The following is a 15,379-nucleotide window of genomic DNA, read 5'->3' as shown; positions in this document are numbered from 1 at the left end:
CATAGCTGAACAGTCTCTTCTACCCTTACCAAGAGGAAAGGGGCCACTGAACAATTACAGTGCAGTAGTTAACCCCTTGGGTGAAGAAGAATTGTTTAATAATCACAGTGTTGTCAGGTGTATGAGGACAGAAGAGAATTTGTAGAGAATAGGCCAGACTATTCAGTGTATGTGTAGGCAAAGGAAAAATGAACCGTAACCAGAAAAGGATCCAATGTAGTACTGTAGCTCAAATTTTAGATCCACAATAGATAAGTATAATCTCTTGTGCAAGACAACTCTTATTCATATCCATTTCCCCTCGAACTGCTAGAGTATTAATCTGGTGTATCTTGGACGGTACTGGAGTCCACCACTAGTTTAACGAAAGTACTATTTACGTATCAATATCTCTCATAATCTCCCGTGGCATCGATGATTAGTATCCGTCATACTCATTTCGCACTGTAAAGGGGCACTATACTCTATTATTAATTATTCAAGATCCCTTCAGTTATTAGTTTTATATTTCCTTGCGAATACTTGTCACTCAGTGTTTAAGTGTTGGACGAATACTAGCTGGGTGAGAGGTATTTTAAGATTCTTTTGAGCAATTAATATAGAAATGAAATATTTTGCCGAGTGAACACTGAAAATGTGGGGAAAAATAGTCTGTCATTTATTTCTTTAGAACAAGAACATGATTTAAGTGTTAAATTTTAGGCAAAAAAAAAAAAAAAAAAAAAAAAAGTCTTAGTTTTTGTGTACTTTTATTTAACAGCACTTTTGTCTTTAAATCACTGACCATTACGTTAAATAAGATTGTAATCTTCATCATAAAGTTTTTCTTCTAAATCAGATATGAAATGAATCCCTCCTCCACTCACTTCTGTCTTGCGCACTTTCTCTCTGAGTTTATCGACCTTTTTCCTTGGAAACCTTGTTTAAAATTTTGTCCTGTTTTCCTTGTAGTTTATTAGCTTCTCATCTCATCACTAGTCCAAGCTATTTCAGTTTTTGAGCTGCGTGTTTGTTCCCACACTAACAATTGTGATTGATTCATATATTATGGAGTAGATTTGCATAAGCCTTATTTTATAGTTTATTCTATTTTTCCTTTTTCTTCTTTATATTGATTATTCTCTACATACAAAAGGTCCTCAACTGACAAAAATTTAGAGATACAAACAAAATCAAGTGAAAATAACAAAGATATAGAAATACTGTAATTAAAATATATCATTTAATACAGTAAGGAAAACGTTATTTGTAATATCTTGATATCTATTTCAAATGGAACTCGACTATTTGTTGAATTTTGTAGCTGGGAATCATAGGCATGGGAGTCAGGTTAGGCCTAGCCCAGGCCTAAAATTAACAAAATTTGACTTACTAACAGCTTCTTCTTAAGTAAAACGGTGGAAATTATTAAATTTTGGAAGGTCAAAGGACAAGCAAAATGTCCAATTCACGTAATCAGCCATAAGTTTGGACATCGTTGTCACAGAGACTTCAAACTTGGTTCATATTTGAGTGTATGAACATCCACGCCAATTAATATATGTTAAGGTCAAGGTCAAAGGTCAAGCAAAATGTCCAATTCATGTAATCAGCCATAACTTTGGACATCATAATAATAACCGATCGTCTTACAGTGTGACCAGCCGAAGGAAGGTGTCGTGAACAACCCAGCCAGAATGGACGACTACTGCAGGGAACGGGGCTTCAGCGGCTGGTTCGAAACCTCCGCCAAGGAAAATATCAATATCGACGAGGCGTCCCGATTCCTCGTAAATAAGGTGAGGTCACGACGAAGACTAGAAGTCCTAGGGGGGTCTTTAACTGTACATGAAAAGTGGCAATCACTATCGATGCGTTTTGGAGTGATGTCTTTGGAGCCTGTGGGAGAGATTAATTTATAATTAAGAATAGCATTTAAGACATATTTGTCTGATAGTAAACAAGTAGATGATTTAGTAATTTCTATGAATAACAAAGTAAAGGAAACTTTTATTAAGTATAACTTCAAACATATCTTGTTCACATATACAGTGCATGGAAAATCTCATTACTGTTCTGTATGTAGTTACTATTTTGAGGGCAATTTTAATCATCCAAATAAAAGAAATTAGGCAGTTTAAGTATAGCAATAAGTACATTTGCTCTAGAGCTGGAGACAAAATATCTTTGGTATTTATGTCTTATTGTATTTCCTGTTCTTGCCTTTCAGAGTTAAGTCTTTCGAGAGCACATAGCACCTACCCAAAATAGTTTTAGCCTTTGCCACAACCCCATTTTGCATTATTAGTTCTTAACCCCTTTTACCCCCAATGGACGTACTGGTACGTTTCACAAAACTCATCCCTTTACCCCATGGACGTACTGGTACGTCCTTGCAAAAAACTGCTATTTACATTTTTTTTTGCATATTTTTGATAACTTTACATGAAACTTCAGGCATTTCCCAAAAGAATGAGACCAACCTGACCTCTCTATGATGAAAATCAAGGCTGTTAGAGCAATTTAAAAAATATATATTGCAAAATGTGCTTGAAAAAAAAAATGCCTGGGGGTTAAGGGTTGGAAAGTTCCAAATAGCTTGGGGGTAAAAGGGTTAAGAGTGTTGCTACTGTCTTGAGCTTATTCTGCACTGAAGCCAAGAATACCGTATGAAACACTACTTACAACATTGCTCTTTTTTTCAACAGATCCTTAGCAACGAAAAGCAGGGCATGATGATGACCGAGTCTCTGGACACGGACAAGTTTTCTGTGGACGGCAAAGCCAACCCGGTCGACAGAAGCGGGTGCCGCTGCTAATTCCTACCTCAACTTAACCTGCGGCTTCTGTGCGAGGGAATTAATCACTGCATAAAGATGAAACCAAGAAGTCATTGTTATTATCTCAAGACATTGTTTCGTCTTGAGAAAAATAACTATTATTACTCCAAATACAAAAAAAAAACGGTTTACTTCTCGAGATAGAGAGGAAAGTAAAAAAAAAAAAAAAAAGCGATGTTTCTAGTCTCACGACTATAAATGAGGTTCAGACCTCCGATAATAATTTTATATCAGATGAAATTTTTTTTTTTCTGTGAAAGCTTTTCTTTCGTATGACATGACAATTTTTGCATGAACTGACCCGCTCGGTATATTTGCAAACTTATGCATTAATGTGTTCTGGAGAATAGAAGGATTATTCCCACACTATTAAGATTAGTTATATTATTCTTGATACTGTTCATGCATTAAAAGAATGAATTTTTTTGGGGACAGACGCTGCGATGATTCTCAAAGATCATTTAGCAATGCTTTAATTTTTACATTTTGAAATGTTTCTCCTCGTTTTGTTCAGCCCTTCTCTATCCTTCATGTTACTGGCTTCTCTTTAAAGATAATTTGACACTTCCAGAAAAAAAAGCATTGCCCTAATATTGCATTTAAAGCTTCAGTTTGTGTAGGCGGGATGGTCTCATCTCGCTTCGAGAAAGGATCGATGAAAACTAATGTAGCTTTAGTTTGTGTACGCGGGGTGAGACATCTCGCTTCGAGAAAGGATCGATGAAAACTAATGTATTGATAAAGCAATATATCTGTCCATATGATGTCCTTAAGTATTAGATTGAGTAGTTTGGAAGGGTTAGGTTAAAAAGAAATAAAAAAATATAAGGCTAAGCATGCTATCCAATGATCACAGGCTACTTCAGAATACGTTCGTTCGGCTGTGACATCTCGATGGGATTTGTACGACGCGTGAGCAAGTATGAGATTTTTTTTTTCATATCAGTTGAGGGCTTTCTGGACCAACGCCTGTGATAAATAATTTTGTACAAACTTTACAGATTGATAAACGATAGTTTGAATGTATATAACGAAACATTCCATAGATTTAAACGCGCTTTAGGGTGCGTCCGGGCGAGCGGGCGATTGGCCGTTGGGCAAAGGTCGTTACCAGGCCATGATGGGTGGCAGGAATGAGCAGCGATGATGTTGGAAGTGCAGAACCAAGGGTATGGATCTAGCAAGAAACTGTTACCATCTAGTAGAGCCCCATGGATTCTTTACACAATCACCAGGCAAAGTTCAAAACTTACGTCTAACACAGGTACTTGAGTCAGTCGAACTCCTACTCCAGGACAGTCCGATAACATTGGCATGGTGAGCAGCAAGATTAAATAAAAAAATATAGGAAACTGTATTTAAAGATTATTAGTGATGTACTTAAGAAGGAGTGGTAAAGGAACTGACATAACGATTTTACATAAACTACAAGATGGCTATGAATCAGACTTTAAAAATTACAGTACTCAAAAAATGGACCCCAACCCTTATTATGAAATTTTGAATGATGAAACAGTGTAATTATTTAAGACCATGCAGACAACATTTTATGTGACAAAGCCATAAAACGAACAGGCAGATGTCATCCAGTAAACAGAAAACTTCATGAAATCATTTGCCAGCTAGTGTTGCCATTCCTAGGCCGAACTAGGACCACTCAAGTATGGCAGTCGTCTCATCGTATTTTCGCTCCTGATAGTGTTGCCATTCCTAAGCCGAACTAGGACCACTCAAATGTGGCAGTAGGATCGTTGTCTCGTGGTATTCTCGCTCCTGACGTCACCTATGCTTATTGCCAGTCCCCAGTGTTTTGGTAACAATGCTTGCCCGGCAGGCAACGCCCGATTTTGTGGACGTACCCTTAGAGTATCATGTTTGTTGCCTTTTTGTTCGAGAAAAGCGTTTTGGATTATTTTCTTTGGCTGTTTTTAAGTTACAAACGATTTGAGAATAGCTTGTGAAGAAGGCCGATGAAATATAATTTTCTTGAATTATTTTGTAAATGTAAGGAAACATCTATGCCACCATGATAATGTTCAGATTATTAATGAATTGTATAGTTTAAACTCCTTTGATTTTGGTAACAATGCTTGCCCGGCAGGCAACGCCCGATTTTGTGGACGTACCCTTAGAGTATCATGTTTGTTGCCTTTTTGTTCGAGAAAAGCGTTTTGGATTATTTTCTTTGGCTGTTTTTAAGTTACAAACGATTTGAGAATAGCTTGTGAAGAAGGCCGATGAAATATAATTTTCTTGAATTATTTTGTAAATGTAAGGAAACATCTATGCCACCATGATAATGTTCAGATTATTAATGAATTGTATAGTTTAAACTCCTTTGATTTACAGTACTGTAAAATCTTTTAAAAACATTTATCCCTTCAATCTCGTTTCAGGTGCTTCTTAAATCTTTGTACAGCATCAAAGTTTATTTATTGAGTTTGTACCAAAAGATTGTACCGTGATCTTAGCGAGGAGATTGTTATTATTAGCACGGACACCATTGTTGATGCTTTTGCGATGATTTTTCTTCTTTGTAAATATGAGAGGCTACAGAGCATTGGTTTATAAATATCTATATCATTCTACCAAAGTTTGAAACTTCCCATTTCCGTTGAATTAAGATCATTTTGGGTCTTCCAGGATATTCATTTTTACGCAAATGTACAAGGTAGGTAGACTATAATTATATATACATATATATATAAAGACGCAGACTCGCCGAGGACTGCGGAACATGAAGGAACAGTTGTTGACTGTTTCCTTATGTACAGTTACCCAATTAAGTGTTAAGAGAGTATTTTCACGCAGTTTATAAGAATTTCGTATAAATTTCCAGGCCCGTCCTTATGTATCGTAGAACTGGATTACTTATAAGGCAATTGTATGTTTGAAGATTAATTTTTGAACCCTGTTTAGTCTCCGTTTCTGTGATGCATTAGCTGTCGGCTGTCGTTTTTCCATCGGTTCTAATCACTCGTTTTTAGCGATGCTGTGATCTTCAGTCGAGAGCATTATCTTAATATTACAGTACGTACGTACTTGAAGCACGGCTAATATATACATCAGACACTTCATGAAAACTGATTTAGATGCTTAGCCAAGTTCGGAGGATATAAAAATCCTCGACTGGGTTACCATACGCCGTAGACAAATCAGCGTGCACTGATTTCCGTTTCACCTCGCTAGACCTGTCGAACTTGCGCGTGGAAAATAGTCGTTGATTGATTGATTTGAAGTTCTCTGGCATAACACATTGAAGGTCATTGACGCTGAAAAATGAACTTTAGTTTTCTCGACCACATATTCCTGTAATGGTGAATATTGTCATAATAAAACTATATCCTGGTGTATTATTTTTTTGAAGAGTGAATGGTAATATTACTACTGTCTATTATTTAGCTTTAATTGATTTTATGAAGGTCAATACTCAAGAAATTTAAGGTCACTTATTCTAAATGAGCATAAGTTTAGAAAATATAAAATTCTGTGCTGTAGTACAGACGTTTACAACAGAATGAGTCGTTAGTACGGAACCTTTTTTTCTTTGTTGTCATCTTGAGAATTTGGTTATTTTTTTCCCCCCTTGTATGTTACTACCAGTTATAAACTTTTTGAAATATTGTGTGTAGCGTTGTTGCAAATCCAATAATAAAGAATGCTTCTTTTCTGTTCTTTTCATTATCAAAAGTTTTTTCCTACATTGTTTACACTAATAAAGGGATTCTGACGAAGGAAAAATCTATTTCTGGGGAGAGATTGGAATGTGTGAAGATGGAGCTTTGGACATGACAAAATAAATCCATGATTGATAAAAAAGGTCGAGAGCACCACAAAAGAATACGACTCTAAGTAGTCCAAAAAGAAGGATGTTGTTCAGATGGCGCTCGCGTCGTGGCGTGGGTGGTGTGGTGCTGGTGGTTGGCTAGGGCCTTTGTATCGGCCCATCCCTTTGACGAAGGAATTAACTAAATGGAAGACAACCTGTGAATAGTGGATTTCACGCGCCTTTGCTTTATACACGACACCCAAAAGGTGCTCACGCGAGGGTTGTAACCTCAGCATTCCATGCTTTTATCTTTCTCTGGTATAATTGGAAGGTTTTATCAGAAAAGGTATATTAGAAGGACTCTTTTCACCGGCCGCCACAGGTCGACCCAGAAAAGGGATTTTGACGAAGGAAAAATCTATTTCTGGGGAGAGACCTGTGTCGCCCGGTGAAAAGATCCTTCTTGTCACTTTTCTGATATAAATATATTTCAAATATACCAGAGAAAGTTAAAGCATCGGGATGCAGAGGTTACTACCCTCGCGCGAGCACCCTAAGGGCGTCGTGTTTAAAGAAAGGGCGTGTGAAAGCCACTATTCACAGGTCGTCTGCCATTTAGAATATTCCTTCGTCAATGTACACAAGAGGGGTGTGCCGTAATAGCGGTTGTTGCAAATCCAATAATAAAGAATGCTTATTTTCCGTTCTTTTCATTATCAAAAGTTTTTGTTACATTGTTTATACTAATAAGTTATTAACCCTTTTACCCCCAGGCTATTTGGAACTTTCCAGCCCTTAACCCCCAGGGGTTATTTTTTTTCAAGCACATTTTGCAGTATATTTTTTTAAAATTGCTCTAACAGCCTTAATTTTCATCATAGAGAGGTCAGGTTGGTCTCATTCTCTTGGAAAATGCCTGAAGTTTCTCAAACAATTATCAAAATTATGAAAAAAAAATGTAAATAGCAGTTTTTGCAAGGACGTACCGGTATGTCCATGGGGGTAAAGGGATGAGTTTTGTGAATGCTTATCCCTCGGTGGTGATTTATTAGTTTTGATTTGGCGAAGCTATAAAAGCTTTTTTAACTGAAAAAAAGGAGTTTTGATGAAGGAAAAACTTGTGGTCTTCAAGGACTATCCTGTTTAACCCTTTTACCCCCAAAGGACGTACTGGTACGTTTCACAAAAGCCATCCCTTTACCCCCATGGACGTACCGGTACGTCCTTGCAAAAAAATGCTTTAAAATTTTTTTTTTCATATTTTTATAATTTTTTGAGAAAATTCAGGCTTTTTGCAAGAGAATGAGACCAACCTGACCTCTCTATGACAAAAATTAAGGCTGTTAGAGCAATTTAGAAAAAATATACTGCAAAATGTGCTGGGAAAAAAATAACCCCCTGGGGTTGAAGGGTTGGAAATTTCCAAATAGCCTGGGGGTAAAAGGTTAAGGCTAGAGCAGGGAATCCAATATGAATTGATTCCCGAAGAAATCTTCTTCCCCTGCTCAAGAGCCAGTGTATCAACGCACAGAGCACAGACTCGGTGAGTATAGGGGAGAACTGCCACAGTACCTCCGAAGCTGCGTGTCGTCTGCTACGCTTGACGTCGTGCACGGTGCGTTAGAACAGAACCACTGTTCCAGTTCTCGCCCACGCGTCTATGTCACCAGCAAGCCCTCATAAACAAAACAGTCATTACAATGCCGAAATAGGCTGTTAACCCTTTTACCCCCAGGCTCTGGAAATTTCCAACCCTTAACCCCCAAGGGGTTATTTTTTCCCCAGCACATTTTGCAGTATATTATTTTTAAATTGCTCTAACAGCCTTAATTTTTGTCATAGAGAGGTCAGATTGGTCTCATTCTCTTGGAAAATGCCTGAATTTTTAAAAAAAAATTATCAAAAATATGAAAAAAAAAATTTTATAGCATTTTTTTGCAAGGACGTACCGGTACGTCCATGGGGGTAAAGGGATGAGTTTTGTGAAACGTACCAGTACGTTCTTTGGGGGTAAAAGGGTTAATAACAAACGCAAATCATGATAAACCAAAGAAATACAGTTTGGTGCTACTTTGGCGTGAGGTCTACCGTCATGTGTAGCCTGCTCACGTGAAACCTGAGGTCTACCGCGCGACCTGTCCCTCCCGCTCTCCCCGCTCATATAAAAGAATACCGCAGGTTAGGTTAGGTTAGGATTAAACAGCGGTAGCCATCATCGTTAGTGCTCACGTGAGGTAGACCTCACGCTAAAGTGCTAAAGGGAGGTAGATCTCACATTAAAGTGCGGTAGACCTCGCGCTACAGTAGCACCTATAGTTTTTCCTGTCTTAGACCCAGCATATCAACATGCAAGGCTAAGACTAGGCTTGTGTAAGGAATCGATGTTTATAAGGGAAACCAACAGGTTCAGGCTCTGTTGAACCCGATATGGCACCTCCAATGCTGAATTCATATGTTAACTAATGAACCATTATTGTACTTGAACAGAAGACAATTCTTGCCCCGGGTGTTTGTTTATCGTCCAACAACCATCTTTCCATTCCAAGAGTCTCGGTTATGTTCCACTTTCCTTTAAAAATCTGAGGAGGCGGTCTCAGGAACCACACGGTACTAACACAAAAATAAGTTTTTCGTTCTCAAAACACATCTTTTGGAGGTTAGGCTGCATGTTAAAGATTTTTAGCTGCAACTATAGTCAATTTCTTTTAGCGATGGAGATTTGCACCGACTCGCAGCAGTGCCCTTTTAGCTCGGAAAAGTTTCCTGATCGCTGATTGGTTGGACGAGATAATTCTAACCAATCAGCGATCAGGAAACTTTTCGAGCTAAAAGGGCACCGCTGCGAGTCGGTGCAAATCTGCCTCGATAAAAGAAATGGACTATAGTCATATCCTTATCTGATACAGTCTCAGATGCTGAAGGAGTTGAAACCCTTTTAATTTACTTTTCTGTCAGAGAAGAATTAGTTACCAAGCATAAACCGTCGCTCTATCCACCTAGGACAAAGAAAAAGGTGCTCACAAAGAGATAAAAAACTCCTTGATTTCCAACTTTCCCAGATCGAAATATGCCAATACGCACCCGGTGTCTTCGAACTTCATCTTGGAAAAGTTCCGTACAGCCTCGTATGTAGGCTTACGCAGTGGCTTTAACATTCGTGAGAAGGGATTGTGTGATCTGGTATCTAAAACCTCCAGAGAGGACATAAAAACACAAAAGAAAATATGTCCGCAGAGCGTTGAATTCTGCTGTCCTGATTGTCTCTGTGATCAGGGGGTAAACTGGGACCCTGCTACTTTGCGTTTACATAGGCATCCTTTTTTTTTTGGGGGGGGGGTGAGAAAAGGGATTTTGACGAAGGAAAAATCTATTTCTGGGCTCCACATGTGCCGCTCCGTGAAATGCTTCTTTAGCATCATTGCTAAGGTATATAACTGCTATGTATTACCAGAGAAAAAAGTTGCATAGGAATGACAGGGATGAACCCAGCTCGCTCACCTAAATAGATGTCGGTATAAGTAACTGGGGCGTGAAAACCACAACCAGAGGTCTCGTGCCATTTAGATATCTCCTCTTTAAATATCCCCGTTACAACGAGGTGCCGTTCTACACCCGCTACTGAATGCTACTACCACCATCTCCACCCACGCCAACTACGTCACTCCTTTCATAGCATCTGCGGTGTTACCTTTGCAGTTCAGTGAAATATTCAAAACCTTTTGAGTAAATCTTTCGAAAAAGAAAAGCAGCAGATTCCTCAGTGATTCCACGCCTATCATAATATTTTCAATATTAAACTTACCCGATAATCATGTAGCTGTCAACTCCGTTGCCCGACAGAATTCTATGGAGGGATACGCCAGCTATCACAATACTAGAAGGGGGTGTACTTACCAGCGCCACCTGTGGCCAGGTACTCAAGTACTTCTTGTTGACACCTCCTCAATTATTCCTCTGTCGTGCTTCCGGCAAGACGTTCTGGGATACGCTTATGGTCTTCGAGTTTATTCACGGCTAATTGGTGAAGTATTCTCTCAGATTAACGGCTGTCGCTTTACTGGAAACCTTCCTATATTAGCTAGATAGCTTTTATATAGTCCTGATTAACGGTTAACGATTTTTTGCTTGTTTTTGGAACCCCCTTTGGCTAACTCTTTGAATTCAAGATGTCTGACATTTCGCAAGCCCCCTCCCATAGACGATGTAGGTCTTGCAATAGGCGTATTCCGAAGGCCTCGGTAGATCCTCACACCGCTTGTTCTGACTGTAGGGACAGGCCCTGTCAGTTAGAAAATCGATGTGAGGAATGCGCCGGACTTTCGGAATTGGAATTTGTCCGTCTTTTGAAATATTCAACTAAGTTAGAGAGAGGTAGAGTTAGGAGGAGTTCTTCTCACTCTTCACTGTTTTCCTCACCTCATGATCCCCTACCTGTTCCTACCCCTGTAGTGGCTACCCCCGAACCTACTGTGTGCCCTCCGCCTGATATGTCAGTTGTTTTGCGTGCTATTCAGGCTTTAGGCGATAAAGTAGAGTCAGTGGTAAGTGACCATAAGTCTCTGATGGCCGAAGTTAAAGAACTGAAGGTCAAGAGTGCAGTGGGTGGAGTTAGTGCCAGTGCTGTGACGAGTGCTAGTGTCAGTGCAGTGCCTAGTGCTAGTGTTAGTGCCAGTGTGGTGCGTGAGGATTTTTCTGTGCGAGCCAGTCGTCCTCCCAGTCCGGGACCTCTTGCAAGCTCCCAAGCCCAGGGGAGAAGCAATGTCGAAGGGCATAAGGGTTCGGCAGGCCTTGTTAGGCGCACAGAATTATCCTCGGTGGTTGCGGGCGTGTCTTCCAAAGACCGTCACTCCCACCTGCAGACGATTGAGCCCGTCTTCCGCTCGTCCGCTGATCAACTGTCAGGGAAGAAACGTTGGTCTCAGGTCTCGAGACCGCTTAAACGTAGAGTCCAGTCCGCGAGTGCTCAGCCAGGTTGCAGTCATTGGCTCAGCTCTGACTCGCCTCAGTCATCTGTCGACTGTACTCCGCCCAAGAGGAGTAAGGTTCTGCCACAACAGAGCTCGACTGTTAAGGCTTTACCTCAGTCTACTGTCGTTTCTGCCGATCCCAAGTGGACTCTGCTTCAGTCCATGCAAGCACAGCTTTCGGACTTGATGCGTGAGTGTCGGGCTGAGAGTGTTGCACCTCCGCCTCCGCCTACACTCCCTCCGCCTGTTCTCGCTCCGCCTGCGCTCGCCCCGCCTGCGCTCGCTCCGCCTGGTCGCAGCACCATCTGCCAGGCGTACGATGTTGAGCCACATTCTGAGTTCGCTGTTCCCAGTGGTGTTCATCCTCAGCCTTCTTTAAGGCAACCTTTACTTTGGGATCAGGAGGATTATTCCACTCTTCCTCCGCCTCCCCTTGCTGCTCCACCAGTGGTGCAACTCTCGGTTGAGGTACAACAACCTCTCCCGTCCATGAGTCAGTCTCCTCAGCTCTCGCTGCAGCGAGCTCAACCCTCATCAAGGCAAGCTCCTATACACCCTGAACTTGCGCCTCAGGAGCCTCAGCTTGCGAGAACTTTACCTTGTTCTGCGCAGCCTCAACCTCATCATGCTCCGCTCATATCACAGGAACAGGAACTTGCTACTCCGCCTCCGTCCTCCGCTCAGCAAGCGCAATCCTTGGGTTCAACCTCTCTTGCTAGGAGTCAACCTCCTCCACCCATGCGCCTTCCTTCTGCTTCGTCTGTTGTTCAGCCTTTGCAGTCTGAGCCTCAGGTTTTCCCTCAACAGTTACTTGAAGAGGAAACCACTGTTATTGTTCCTTCACGTTCTGACTCTGCGGTTCAGCATTCTTGTCCGATCTCTTCGCTACATTCTGGTGATGAGGTTTCGGATGATGAGGAGGCACACCTTGATCCCTCATCAGACGTGGACGAATCCAAGCTTTCTCCACAGTCTATTGATTTTCGTAAGGTCTTGGCTCTACTCAGGGAGATTTACCCAGACCACTTTGTCTCTGCTATTCCCCGCTCTCCGCCATCTGAGTTTTCGCTGGGCGTACAACAAGCTAAGTCCTCCTATACTAAGCTTGTCCTAGCTAGATCCTCTAAGAGGGCTTTAAGGATCTTAGGGGAGTGGCTGCAGTCTAAACAACACCTTGGCAAGACTTCCTTCATGTTCCCTCCAACGAAGCTCACTTCGAAAGAGAGCGTTTGGTATGCCACAGGGGAAGCACCAGGCTTGGGAGTACCTGCCTCTGCCCAGGCTGACTTCTCAAGTCTGGTAGACTCGCCTCGGAGAACTGCTATTAGACGCTCGAAGGTTTGTTGGACCTTCTCAGACCTGGATCACTTACTGAAAGGGATGTTTAGAGCATTTGAAATGTTCAACTTTCTCGACTGGTGCCTGGGGGCCCTCAGCAAGAAAACCTCTCCTGCGGACAAAGATTCTGCCATGCTATTAATGTCCTGCATGGATAAGGCCATCAGAGATGGATCGGGTGAGCTAGCGTCGATGTTTGTATCAGGGGTGTTGAAGAAAAGGGAACAACTGTGTACCTTCCTTTCCGCCAGCATTACACCTTGCCAACGGTCACAACTCCTTTTTGCTCCGCTCTCGAAGTTCCTCTTTCCCGAAGAGCTAGTTAAGGACTTGTCTGCTGCCCTGATACAAAAGGATACGCACGATCTTGTAGCCTCATCGGCTCGTAAGTCTAAGGTTGCTACCTCAGTCCCCAAGACTTATCGCTCCCCAGTGGCTGATACCCCTGCTACGAGGTTCATACCGCCCTTTCGTGGTAGAGCCCCCAGCCGAGGAAGCTCCCGTCCAGACTCTTACAGGAGCAAGTCTAGGAAAGGATCCAGGACATCTAAAGGAAAAAACTGACTCTCCGCTTCTCCAGACAACAGTAGGAGCCAGACTCAAGATCTTCTGGCGAGCCTGGGAGAAGAGAGGTGCAGACGCTCAGTCTGTCAGTTGGCTGAGGAACGGTTACAGGATTCCATTCTGCCTCAAACCACCTCTGACCACATCGCCCATCAACCTCTCTCCCAACTACAAAGAAGAGGACAAGAGGCTAGCATTGCAACAGGAGGTGTCGCTACTTGTACAGAAGAAGGCAGTGGTTATAGTCCGGTACCATCAATCCCCGGGCTTCTACAACCGTCTCTTTCTTGTGGCCAAGAAGACAGGAGGTTGGAGACCGGTGCTGGACGTCAGCGCTCTCAACGAGTATGTCACCAAGCAGACGTTCACGATGGAGACGACCAAGTCGGTCTTAGCAGCGGTCAGACAGGAGGACTGGATGGTCTCGTTGGACTTGAAAGATGCATACTTTCACGTTCCTATTCATCCAGACTCCCAACCTTTCCTGAGATTCGTTTTCGGAAAGGTTGTCTATCAATTCCAAGCCCTGTGTTTTGGCCTAAGCACAGCTCCTATGGTCTTTACTCATCTGATGAGGAATGTAGCAAAATTCCTACACTTGTCGAACATCAGAGCCTCCCTCTACCTAGACGACTGGCTGTTGAGAGCCTCCACGAGTCGTCGTTGTCTGGAGAATCTCAATTGGACTTTAGACTTAATCAGAGACCTAGGTCTATTAGTCAATATAGAGAAGTCTCAACTCATTCCCTCCCAATCCATTGTGTACCTGGGAATGGAGATTCGGAGTCAGGATTTTCGGGCTTTTCCATCGGCCCCCAGGATAAGCCAAGCCCTAGAGTGCATCATGAGCATGCTGAAGAGGAGCAGTTGCTCAGTGAGACAGTGGATGAGTCTCACAGGGACCCTCTCATCACTGGCCCTGTTTGTCGAGCTAGGGAGACTCCACCTCCGCCCTCTTCAATTCCATCTGGCAGCTCATTGGGACAAGGGTTCGACTCTAGAAGCAGTCTCTATCCCTATCAACCAAGAGATGAAGACCACTCTCCTGTGGTGGAAGCACAACCTCCTTCTCAAGGAGGGTCTATCTTTGGCCATTCAGACCCCCAATCTTCATCTCTTCTCAGATGCATCGGACTCGGGCTGGGGTGCAACCTTGGACGGACGGGAATGCTCGGGAATGTGGAACGAGGAACAAGGATTACTCCACATCAACTGCAAGGAGCTGCTAGCAGTTCATCTAGCCCTGTTGAACTTCAAGTCCCTCCTGCTAGGCAAAGTGGTGGAGGTGAACTCAGACAATACCACAGCCTTGGCTTACATCTCCAAGCAAGGAGGGACCCATTCGAGGAGCCTATACGAGATCGCAAGGGACCTCCTCATTTGGTCAAGAGGTCTAAACCTCACTCTGGTCACGAGGTTCATTCAGGGCGATATGAACGTGTCAGCAGATCGCCTAAGCAGAAGGAATCAGGTCATTCCCACGGAATGGACCCTCCACAAGAGTGTGTGCAACAGACTTTGGACCTTGTGGGGTCAACCTACCATAGATCTGTTTGCCACCTCCATAACCAAGAGACTTCCGCTGTATTGTTCCCCTGTTCCAGACCCTGCAGCAGTTCATGTGGATGCTTTTCTACTGAACTGGTCCCATCTCGACCTGTACGCATTCCCTCCGTTCAAGATAATAAACAAAGTTCTGCAGAAATTCGTCTCGCACGAAGGGACACGGCTGACGCTGGTTGCTCCCCTTTGGCCTGCAAGAGAATGGTTCACAGAGGTACTTCAATGGCTAGTCGACTTCCCCAGGACTCTACCTCTAAGAGTGGACCTTCTACGTCAACCTCATGTAGACAGGTTGCACCCAAACCTCCACGCTCTTCGGCTGACTGCCTTCAGACTGTCGAAAGATTCGCTAGAGCTAG

At 42.6% G+C, this 15,379-nt stretch overlaps 1 long non-coding RNA gene and 1 pseudogene across 1 annotated transcript in view; one reads left to right on the top strand and one right to left on the bottom strand.

The window, feature by feature from the left end:
- Nucleotides 1–4,280, top strand: part of LOC137626490 (uncharacterized) — a 45,976-nt pseudogene extending 41,696 nt beyond the window's left edge.
- Nucleotides 1,765–15,379, bottom strand: part of LOC137626492 (uncharacterized) — a 70,389-nt gene continuing 56,774 nt past the window's right edge. The window contains exon 4 of the long non-coding RNA XR_011041041.1: nt 1,765–1,878. This is a non-coding gene — a long non-coding RNA (uncharacterized lncRNA). The remainder of the gene's footprint in view (nt 1,879–15,379) is intronic.

This window comes from Palaemon carinicauda, chromosome 34 (assembly GCF_036898095.1).
Source record: "Palaemon carinicauda isolate YSFRI2023 chromosome 34, ASM3689809v2, whole genome shotgun sequence".
Taxonomy (NCBI): Eukaryota; Metazoa; Arthropoda; class Malacostraca; order Decapoda; family Palaemonidae; genus Palaemon; species Palaemon carinicauda.
Note: the sequence above shows the minus strand (reverse complement) of the source record. Positions and strands in the feature narration are given on the sequence as shown.